This window comes from Melospiza melodia, chromosome 1 (assembly GCF_035770615.1).
Source record: "Melospiza melodia melodia isolate bMelMel2 chromosome 1, bMelMel2.pri, whole genome shotgun sequence".
NCBI lineage: Eukaryota > Metazoa > Chordata > Aves > Passeriformes > Passerellidae > Melospiza > Melospiza melodia.
In genome coordinates this window covers 29,039,380-29,051,907 of record NC_086194.1, presented here as the reverse complement: position 1 = coordinate 29,051,907, position 12,528 = coordinate 29,039,380, and the positions used below count along the sequence as shown (strand labels likewise).

Genomic DNA, 12,528 nt, shown 5'->3' with positions numbered 1-12,528 from the left:
TGATGTATTCCTAGGAAGGTGTATACTCTGCAGAAGATGCCCCAGACTAGCAAAAGGGTCTGTGTGGAAGTAGAAATACATGTGTAAGACTCAATAGGATGATCTCTTCAGACCTTAAAACATTTGTGGTAGTAGATTGAAAGTAATTCACAGGCCAAAATTATTCTGAAGACATTTTGAAGTGTGATTGAGATATCTTATGACAGTGACATCTGATCCACTTTTGAAATGGCTCCTGAATACCCACAGCCATTTGGTTTATTATAAGATAACCATGTCAGCCATATGGTTTGTAATCTGCTGCTGCAGACCCATCAGGACCCTCAGGCTGTGATCTCATCCTCAGGGCAATGATTCTGATGAGTCTGTGGTGTTACCCTTGTCTAACAGTAGTAGCAATAATAATGATAATAATGTATACAAGAAATACAAATCAAACATATGGACATATGCATCTGATACTTTGTGACTGTGGAAGCTCATCAGGCTCACGACAGTCTAACACAGAATGCGAGACTGCTCGGGAACTGCGGGTCCTCGAGGCAGACACAAAGTCACAGCACAGCATCAGAGCTCAGAAAGGCAATAAAGTGAGTTTTGCTAATGTATAATTGTACTTATTTATGAAAGATATTTTAAAGCAACCATCCAATTATTTCATTTATTTAGAATTGCAACATGCTTTTGCCAGATGGTGTTTCGTATCGGGTCAAAAAATAATGAAGGAATTTGGCATTAGAACTGAAGTAACAAGAAAAGATGAGTGACTAGGGATTGCAAATTCGTTATAGCTTTTTGGTTTTGGGTTTTTTTTTGCCATCAAGCTTTTGTAAATTTTTTTGCTTCTCTTCCCTGTGGATTTATTTGTATTTATTGCATTTTTGTCACACTTTATTAAAAGTTAGGAAAGATAATTTACAATGTGTTGAAACAAACTCCCAATTCCCAGGGAAGTGTAGACTTTTATATAATTTGTCCTTTCCCTTTTTAGATTATTTATTAGACATGTTTAAGGGGTTTTAACAGTGGCTGAGGATGGAAAGAGGTGATTTGAAATTGCCAGGAGAAAGAAGCAGTTTTTTTAAGAAATTCCTTCAAAGCTCATTATGTCCTCTTACTATTGACAATGTTTTGTTCCTGTCTTGAATGGGAATGTAGGGATTGTTAAGTAAAACATGGAGAGCTGTGGTTCAGACTCATTAACAGTGCACCAGCATGAGTAGATTCTTCAGAATACAAGCACTATTCTAATATTTCCCTTTTTTTCCCCCTTTCCTCTCCCCCTCCCGTCCCCCCTTACAATCCGTTCTTGGGAAGAATTTCAAATTTTGTTGGTGTCATGGTAATGGTGAATGGGCCATCAACTTCCACCTGAACTAACATTACCACTGGTAGTTTTGTAGGTTTTCAGGTTCAAACAATTGATTCCTGAAATCTTTGCCTAATTAAGAAATAAAAGATTGAGCCTGAACCACTTAATACAGTAGGTCATGATCTCAATGGACTCTGTTGCAATCTCAAATATTTCAAAGATTATTAGATTTTGACTTCAATAAATACATCACAAGTAACTAGTTTTCCATTTCCGACCAATCATTTCAATCAGCTGTCTCATTTCTTAGTTTAAGGACTTCTACGAAATATTACCAATATTTCTATGAATCAGCTATGTCACTTGAAATAAAAAATTTCATACTATTGTGAGGATTGGCTTTAAAAAGTGACTTTACGTGAAAATCTAGAATTTCCCAGAAGAATGGACATTAAAATGAGACATTTCAATCCAGCTTTAGTATTTTAGAGAGGAAAAGCCTTTTTTTCATCAACTTTGAATAGATCGAGTATACAGTTTTTCCTTTAATGGTTCTTCCTTTCCTGGGGAAAAATGCTCATTTTCCTCAACCATCCATTTAGAAATTGCTAGTGACTCTGGTGTTATGCTTCTATGAAAAACAAGACCAAAAAAAAAAAAAATCTATGGCTAAGATCCAGAAATTGAAGGACTGAAACCTGTCTTTTGCTATGCTGGAATCTAAAGCCAGATGTATAATACAAATACTCCAGTGGAATATGGAGGGGAAAAAAAGAGATAATCTCATAAATACAGATGCTAACAGTCAAAATCACTCAAGCTGTACTGAAATGTCCTTTGCACCTGGCACTGGAGGTGTTAGCCATGCCAGTTCAGTTCCCCAACACAGATGTTCTTGTTGTACCACTTCTTATGTGTAACATTTAGGTTTCTGTTTAGCTTGACATAAATACTGTGCTCCAAAGGCCACCCATTTATTAGTGCACCTGCATCTCCTGCTTTCTTTAATTCCCTCAGTATATTGCATTCCCCTTGTGCTGCTGATCCTAGTGCAAAGTAGTGTTATGGAAAAGAAGCTGAAGCTAACATCACAATGCATGAATTATAATAATGTGTGATTGCTTTTGAAAAAAATCTTTCATCATATTATACATGTAGGGCTGAATTTTCAGATGCTGGAAATATGTAAATGTAAACTTGCTTGTTGTACAGAACCTTATTTATAATGCTTCATAATTAGTATTCTGAAAGCATGTACCATAAAGTAGTTACCATAGCAATAGGTCTGCATAAACAGAGCACCTAAGAGTCATGCTTGAAACATGCATGTGGTCCTTTGGATGTTACTGAGTATTCATGCTCAGATGGTTTGTTGGGCAGACACCAGTGTTAAGGTCGTTTAAAAATGTGTCTCAGAGACAACACTGATCTCCTTATCTGTTTCTCATGTACTTCTCTTATCCTTCATCATTCAGAAAAAAAAAAAAAGAGTGAAAAAAACCAATCAAAATTAGATAAGAATAATTTTGTTCATTTTATAGATCTTCTATTTTGCATTACAGTCCTTGAAAATAAATCTTTCTTACCATTTTTAATCCCTCTAAAGACAAATTCAGTAAGGCTCTACATTTCAGTAGACCTTTTCAGTACAGGATTGAGGGAGGAGTTAGCTCTGCGCAAGAACTTTGCTTCTGTATTTCTCAGATACCTGAAACATGATGACTGGTGCTACAACTGAATAGTGTGTGCTCAGATAATTTTTTAGTGAAACATTGTGGCTTTCAGTTTGTGACAGAATAAGTTTTTTTTAAAAAATATAACCAGACCCAGTTTTGCTTCTTTTGTTCAGAATGAAATAAAGTTGGGGTTTTTTTCTGAGAGACACTGTTCAGGACTAGATCACTAAAAATAAATTGGGTCTTGCTGCTGTGATACTTGTGGCTGACTTTGGTCCTTTTGTGCTTGAGAAGAAATTTGGAACTGTTCTGTACTTGATCATGTTTATGGAAACACCTTTTCTTCCTGTGTGTGTTCCTCCTGCGTAAAGATATTGAAAAATAGCTATATGTCAGTCATTAATATTTTATATATTGAAAGGTATAATAAGAAATTTATATTTGCTTTCTTTGTGGTCCTTTGAATTGTCATTCCACGTAAGGCACATCAAAGACATTTTCTTGCATCGCTATTAGAGGTAACATTCCCATTTGCTTTCTGCAGTAGCAAAGGTTTCAGTGTATCCCAGATATGTCTTCTTGTAAACCAGTAACAGTAAACTCAGTATAAAAAATACTGAGTATTTAGCAATGTGTGTAGTTCAGATAGGAAGAACAATAACAGCAATTCTCTGTATGTAGCTAGGTTAGATAGCAGAGACCAGATCCTGCAATGACAACTAATGAGAACAGAACAAATGCAAGGAAAAGCCCTGGGAAAATCAGCTCACATACTCCAGGAGCTTAGTCCTGGAGCTATCAAGCAAACTTGTTGCCCATCAAACAATGAGTGAGTAGAGGGTGCATCATTTCTTCAGGCCTTAACATCTACAAAGAAGCCAACACATGGTAATTTTGAGTGGTAGATTTAGCAGAACTCCTAAGTTGTCCAAGTGTGCTAACTTGTCTCCCAAAATTATCTTGGTGACAAGAGAGAAAAATATGCTTCTCCAGAAAACCAGACCGGTTAAACTCTTTTTCTGAATCCCTGTCAGGAGAAAACCAAGCCTTTCTTCAATTCTCCATATATAACTTCTTCACGCCATTACAGTTCCTCTCAAGATACCATCCTTTCATCTGCTTCTTCTGTTGCTCCTTTGTCAGGCTTGTCAAGCTTTGTCAGGCTTGTCCTAGAGATCCTAGGCCACCTCAGGCAGCACCAAATACTTTTAGTTTGGTGGGAAACTAAATCAAAGCTTCTTTAACTTTGCGGGCTGCAGGAAGTTTAGGAAGATTGTCTGATTGATAAAAGTGTTACAAATGCCTGCCCCAGGGTTCACTGGATTCGACTTCAATTGTCCAATACTCCTTCTGTACAAAGAGAGGGTCTGAACAATGTAATTGAAACTGCAATCCAAAGTATGATTGTGGTATTTATTCAATTCAAATAACCCAGGTATTGAGAGTGAGGGCAAAGAAAGTTAGGAGGCAAACCCGCTACCAAAATGTTGGAGTCTCAGCAAGTTCAATAGACCATATTGATGCCTTCACTGATTCTTTCCTCTTAGTACCTATCCAAACAAGCACCTTGGATATCTTTACCATGTTGAAGGCTCTTCCCCAGGTGCAATAGAAATACATAACTAAATGTTTTAAGGCAGGCATTTTACCCCATCATAAATGATGAGAAGTAATCTATGAGACATCTTATTGATGTTTAGAATGCTTTCCTGAGTTAGGTTCTTGGTTAATAAGTAAATAATGCTTTTGCTAAAACTGATATCCACTCTGCATAGTGTAATCTCCAAACACTATGGAATATAGTCATAGTAGAGGAAGAAAATGGAATTGGCTCTCATAAAGAACAAGAGAAATGAAGATCATCCTTGGGGTTTTCTGAACTCCTGGACCAAAGACTCTACCACCTTAATCAAAAGTAGTTTTAATACTCAGGTAAATGGAGTGAACATTATTTTCTGGCAGCTGACAAAAAACTCTGGTGGATAAATATAGAGATAATGCTGTTAATACAGTTTGTAACCCTGCAGAAAGGAAACATATATCCCATGTTAGTACTAGTTCTAGAAATGTACAATTCAAAGCTGGTTTTCATTGATCAGATTTCTACATTTCCATAAATATTACTGTATTTTTCTTTTCTAGTCTGTGGCATTTTATAGGCTAATCAAATATCCAGTATTACTAGGAGCCATTTCAAGTCAATGCCAGAACTACTAAGGAGTAATTTGAGAATTAGATCTATTTTTGTTAGTTGAAATGATCTTGCTCATATTGTATCGTACCTGGTGCTCAGTAATAGGATAGCACCAGTACAAATAGGAAGATATCTGGTTTGAAGTTCTTAAATATCTGTTAAAAGTGGTGAGCAGTCCAAGCACATTAAAATTCCATTTTCCCCCATACAAGTGTTTGCTGCAGATGACCCCCACTGATCTTAAATATATTTCTGTATCTGTAACTGAATAGAGGTTTTCCGTACAGCATGTTCTAATGGTACTCTGGCCTTTAGCCAACAAGGCACTGAATAAGGCTATTTTTAAAATACAGAAACTGGGAACAGCTGCAGCAATCAAATTTGATAAAAACAGAGAGGAACTTTGCTTTTTTTTTTTTTTTTACGGTTTGTCCAAGTTTAGACTCCTTTCATAGAATGGCTTTTGTTCTCTTGGATGAAGGGGGTATAAGGGTAACACAGTGAAATCCTTTTGAACAAATAACTTTTGAAAGAATACAGATTAAAATAATGGGGAGCTTTTTGGTGTGGAAGCATGTTCAGTGCAATTGTACCTCAAACTATTAAAAACATAAATCCAATAAAAAAGAATACATTTTGTCTGCCAACCTTTACCATAAAATACTTATACATAATGATCTCCCAAACTGGAAGATGAGATCCCTTGTTTCAAATTCTGAACATCTGAACACTGATATTTGGGAATAGTTTCTGAGTGGAAGTGATTTTATTTGAATGTTCTGGGGTTGGTTTTGGTTGTTGGATTTTTTTCCCTTCTTTTACCATTAATCAGAAAAATTTTTATGAAGAACTCTCCCTTACTAAGCTGGGGAAAAAAGTTCACTTTAGGAAAAGTTTTACAAAGATCTTCTGTGCACGTTAAAAAGTTTCATAAAATATTTAATTGTAAGGACTGATTCTTCCTTGTTTATCCTTCTGGTTTTTGGGGAGAAGCTCGTAATTCTGTGATTAATGAGAATTGGGAGATGATTGTGTACACAGAAAAAAATCCATTACACAGTAGTAGGCTGAGCTGTGTCTGTTAAATGATTCCATGTGAGGATAGAGCCCCTGTGCTAGACTGGTGCAAGATAAGATACTGGGCGAAATTCAAGTTCCACTGAAATCAGTAAGAATTATGCCACTAAATTCAGCAGAGAGAGGATTTTATTGATTGCATTCATTTTAAGTGACAAAACTAGCACTTTTGCATCTTACCCCATTATCCCATTAGGGCTATTAAGTGCACCATCAATTCTGATGGTGGAGCAAAATTCTACTGAATTCCTCACATACGTTTAAATGTAGGTAATATATATCATTTGTGTATGTCCATAGAGGTATAAAATGTGTTTGCATTTTTGTGTGTTTTTATGTACATAAAATATCTGCCTAATTTATTATCACCACATCTGAGTATCTCTCCAGGGTAAGAATTACATCAGTGATATATCTTCCTTCACACTAAGAGGAAGGTTTAGCTTGTTTTGTTTTGTTTTAATATTAGGAAAACAAAATATGAAGACAAGAATAAAAGCTAGAGAATCAATACCGGCGTGAAATGGATGTATAGATCCACCTGAGATTTTAATGTTTAGAAGCAAACTCAGCAACATGAAATACTCAAAACAGGGTCACTTACCATAGGTATAGGACTTGATATATATCCTTGAAGTCAACATTAAGTGGGAGAACAGACTTCTGACAACAGAACGTTAAAATTCAGGATTTGATGATTTATTTCCTGTGTCTGCTCCAAGTTTCACATGTGATCTTAGCCAGGTCAGTTCTGAAATCTCTTGTGCTTAACTTTATGTGGTAGAAATAATATTATGACTCTTCTGGGTCTACACACAATATGTTCAGCTGAATATGCAAACAAATATTTTCCAGGACCTAAACATGTCTGTGTACAATTTTCACTTTGTAAAATGGGCATAATAATATTATTTTTCCCCAATGCTTTGTCTGTTTTATTTGTCTATAAATTCTTGGAGAGGAAGGCTGTCTTTTGTATATGTCTGTGAATCAGTAACAAAACAGAGCATTGACATCATCTGGGCCTTGGGATACAACTCTGATATAAACAATTACAAATGTTGAGGCAAATGTTACTTCAGGTATCTTCTCTAAAGGAAGACACAACAAAACCCAGGATGTACAGATTGCACAAGATTTACTAATTTTTTGTAACCAGGAATTTAGAAAAAGGTGTTCATTTGAAATCAGGAAAATATTATGACAGTAAACACATTTCTAGCATTTTTTACAACCATCTCTATCACTGCATATGGAAGCAACCTCACATTCCTGCATAATGGGTAACTGGAGATTTAATACATGCTGTGTTCTAGGAAGATACTGAAGCATTCATGTGGTGCAGAGCACTGAGCTTGGGAGTTTTTCAAGGATTCTCTGGCATCATACCAGCTTTCAAATTCTTATCCAGTATTTTAACTGGAACCAAAAAATTTCCAGTGATGATTACTAGGGTTTGATTACATTTAGTAAGCTATGGAGCCCCTTCTCTTCGAAGACAAACTGCTGCCAGAGACAGATTTACCACTGACCAACAGTGTTTTTATGCAAATGTGCCTGAGTGAGTGCAGTAACCCCAAGTTATAATAGAGTCATTCAATCTCTTGCCAGGACAGCAATATTTATATATTGCAAAGATAGATTGGATATCAAAACCAGTTCCATTACAGAGGGAAACTTCTCTATGTAAATCAGTTTTTCTAATCACACCATGTTTCTTCCCACCCACCCCCTACCCCATTTTGCTTTCCTTGCTTTATCTTCATAGATGAATTCCAAATGTGTTTTTCTCTTGTGTGTTCACTCTGAATATTGAAGCATTCAGCTAATGCCAAGATAATGGATAACGTAAACTCATTAGGAAACTTAAAAGTCTCCAAGTGTGTTTCTCTGGGCCTTGGGAAGGGCTGTAAAGGGCTTATAGTCACATACAATGTTTTGTCTGCCACTTGTGCAAGTTTCTGTTTGAACTTCTCTTCTCCTGCTGCCTTGTGGGAAGAAATGGGCAGTCAGCTCCCCGGTGACTTTATCTCGCCATCAGGAATGAGTGCACGGGGTCAGCTGCCCCTCTGCGCGCTCGTCCCCGCCTGCTGACAGCGCTGCTCCCCTGGGAGAGCTGGCTTTGTGTGCTGGCGGGGCTAATAGGAGGAGACACGTGAAGTACTTTGGTTTGTGGAAGAGACCGGAGAGACACGGTGCTGTGAAAACATTCCCACACACTCTAATGGCTCGTTCACATAGAAAACAAGCGAGAGCCTTCAGCTCTTTCACAGGGCTCAAAGTAGAGCAAACGGGCCGGGGAACCCCAAGGCACCAGTCAGAAAACACTTTGCTAATGGACTGAGATGCTCTCTGTGATAGCTTACCTACGAGACCTCAGCTCTCCTTTAGGCAACCGAATGAACTGGTTGGAAAGAAAAACTGCTCAGTATCTGATAGTTGCTTTTGTTCACTCTTAGCTGGGAAATTCTTGAAAATCTAACATTTAGTTTCCTAAACCTAAACTTTCTAAGACTAGTTATAATAGGTGAAACATTTTGAAGAATTGAAGAATTTTATCACTTAAATCACCATTTATTTTGAGACATAAACTTTAAGGAATTTAGAGATTTTAGAGGAGCTAAGATTCTTGGTTAGAGATAAGCTTTTTTGGAGTTAATTAAAATAAATGGGTAGGCCTTGATGAAGTTAAGAGTTAGTAGTTAACTAATAATTGATTTCTTGTCAACATAATGTTTTCTTAGCTGGGTTTATAAATGAAGAATATAGAAACTGATAAATAGCTTTTAGGAACATAAGACAATTGTAGGCCTCCTCTGTTCTCAAACCAATTAAAGACAGGGAATGGGAGTTCTACCAAGAGTTCATTTCTCATATTTGCATTGAAAAGGTAGAAAGGTTAGAACGAGGAAGACTTCATTTAATTCCTCATTTTGGGACCCCTCCCCGTGAAAGGGACCACTGACCCGTTTCAAGGAACAAACTACACATGCTTAATAGCTTTTGAACTAATTCCCGTAGGAAGCAGGGAATGGAATGTACCCAAGTTATGAATATGTGTTTGTATTTCGGGTATTCAATACTTGTATAGATAAAAGGACTCTGTAATCACCTGTAAATTGTGGTGTGTATTTGGGAGCTATCCCTCTTGCTGCCCAGCATTGCAATAAACATAGACTTTCTAACATTAAACTGTTAGAGAATTTTTGTCCGTCACAGTTGGATATTGGTACTAGATCAATATCCATATTTTTAATAAATCAATTTCTCTTTGAAAGAAATCAGTAGAATGCAGAAAAAACACAAGAAAGAAATGAGTCCCTAAAAAGAAATACATATTTTGCTTTATAGTTGTTAGAGACACGGAGACACAAGAATATAATTTGAGGATCAAAAAGAGTGACTTTCGCAGTGAGGTTTCCAACACAACAGGGATACATGTCACAGGAAAGTCCACATTACAAACTGTTTTAAGTGACAAGTGATGTTTAGTGTGTGGCAGCATTGATTATTCTCTGCTACAGTTTATAAGATGCACAAGAAGTTAGCAAGAATGGTGATACTAGATCAACCCACAAGTTTGTGTAGCCTCTAACACCAACCTGTATTAGAAATAAAGCATGAGAGAGCAAACTTACAGTGATTCTTTTCTGTTAAGGTATCCTACCAAATATGTATCGTTTTTGATTTAAGTAATTTCAGTTTAGTGTGGCCTCATGGCATAACAAGATATTATGTAAAAAGGATTTCCTACTTGTCTAGAAGTACTGTAAATCTGGGTTCTTGCATTTGAGAAATACTGAATTACATTACTGTCTTCACCTACTCCGTTGCACTTGGTATTTTGTCATCTTTCCTCCATTCATCTCCTTACTTCCTGAAGTATTTATTTTCATACAGAAGTTGCTCCATATTTGTTACCACATTCATTCCTCTGTCATTTCCAGTTATTTTTCTTCCTCTGCATTGCTGAGTGAACTGGAAGTACAAATTCCATATCTTATGGATGTACCAGTTGCAGTATTTGGTGATCATAAATTGAGCATTGAGCTGATATTTTCATAGAACTTGCCACAGTAACTCCACAATGTTCATTCCAGCATGACAGTATCAATTATAGTCCAGCAAAATAAGCATATACACTTGGAGACACACACACCATATTTATATCCAAATGTTATATATCTGTGTATATAGCAGTCTACGTATCTGTAGTGAGTGCTCTTTCTCCTCATGGACATTAAGTTACATATATTGAACATATATTGAACTTTCTGCCTTTGTAAAGCCCCATTAATCAGTACTGTAAAATTCCTACACTTTTTTTATAATTGGGTTTTGTTTTTCCTTCATTGAATCTTCATTACTCACTGTCTACTTCTATTTCCAGATTATTTTGGGGTGTATGTTGAGCAGTACAGAGGCCTGCACTGACCTTTCTGAAAAATCAGTGATAAACTTCCACCAGAGTGAAGAATGACTTCCCCTTTCCTATCTGTTAATTTCATAGAAGATCAGATCCCCTTTAACAGAGATTACTGAGTCTCTTTCTAAGTCTTTGGTGGAGACCTTTTAAAAAGAAATATCATCCCATTGTTTATGTCTTGACCCATTATATTCAAGCAGTGTACCTATAGCCATGTAACATCCTTGAAGAGTGGGACTAAAATAGACACATTCCCTTTTCCACTTTTCACTCAAGTTCTTATCAAAGTCAATATATCTCAAGGATTTGTTGAAATGGATATGACTGTGCAAAAGCGTCAGGTCAAATTTATCAGCAAGGGCAGGAGTGTGAACTAATGCAGTCAATAATTGCATGTTACATTTGCTTTAGTTTTTACTGCTTCTGAAGGAAAGTTATGTCTAATTTAAGCTTGATTCTAAAAATATTCATATTTGGCCTAAAATAACTCCACTTTGGGAATGTGCCACTGCAAATGGGAAGTTTTTGAAAGGCTTCACTTTTTTGGTAGATGAGAGTATTGTTCAGTTCCATCTTCCAATGTTTAATATACCACATTTAATGAGAAGTACAGTGTAGATCAAAGGGCAGGATTTGGTCCTTGGTTACCCTGCTGCTACTGGCACTAATCTCACAGGTCCTGAAAAATTATTAATCAAATATATGTCCCTGAAAATGTCACTATTCTGAATATTGCACATATTGCCTGAGCCGTCAGAAATAAAAATCTGGTCTTAACTATTCTTCCATTTTAAAAAATAGTCATTGTCTAATGGCCCAGTGAATAGGAATTTGATGTTTTCTTTGGCTAAATCATTTTAATGATTTAGTACATCTAAAAAGTAGATGTGCCTCTATAATATATAAATTTTTGAAAATGAGTAGCTCTTTCCCAATTAAGTCTCTGTGGCTACCAAGAAAAGCAGCATTTATTTAAATCTCACTTAAGTTTAAATGTTTCTTATGGGAAGCATTTTAAGAAAAAAATGCAATGGAAAGCCAGACATACAAAATTAGGCTTACATGTGTTACATGGATGCAGGCTATAAAAATATATAGCTAGAATTAATGATATTGTACATTTTAAACTTTTGACCATCTTATTGTTTTCCCTTAATGGGCAAGAATATTGTTTATTTTTTTCTTCATTAGTATTATATGGAACTGATTTCACTGTGATGAAAAAATGAATGAAGCAGAAAATATTAAGAAAGTATAAGAAGAAAAATGAAGGCTTTGGATAGTATCAGATTTTCTGCTGGAAACAGAATAATCCAGATCATAAATCCTATTTGCTTTTAATATATTTTTTCCCTCATCACAGTACTTCTTTCAGTTAATTACCTTCATTGAAAGCCCAAAGAAGTGAACAGAAAAGACTCCCATTGAAACTTTGGAATAGTCTCATAGATACGATTTTTAGCATGAAATTTTACCTTCATTGAGGGTTGAGGGGTTTAAAATACACAGAGTAATGTGGTCTCTTTTCTAAGTTTTTTTTCAGTGTGATGATAGACTCTAACATTTTATCTCAATGCTTTGCTTCAATGAACAATGTATCTTTTGGAAACATTGATGTTAACAGCCAATTTATAAAATACATGTATTATACAGCTAGAAAAGAAATGTCTTTTTCTTGTCCTTTTGGTCATGGCACCATGTATTTATGCAGGAGAATATAAAATATTTCATGCAAAACACCCTAGTTGATTCTGGATAATATTTCATTACCTTGCTTGGCTGCTTCTCAAGGCAGACTGCTTGTTACTCTTTAGGTATCTGTTTGTACCTGAAATTTACACAG

The 12,528-nt window shown here is 36.0% G+C and overlaps 1 protein-coding gene across 7 annotated transcripts in view; it reads left to right on the top strand.

Moving 5' to 3' along the window:
- Positions 1 to 12,528, top strand: part of DGKB (diacylglycerol kinase beta) — a 377,865-nt gene that overhangs the window by 350,247 nt on the left and 15,090 nt on the right. The window lies entirely within an intron of this gene.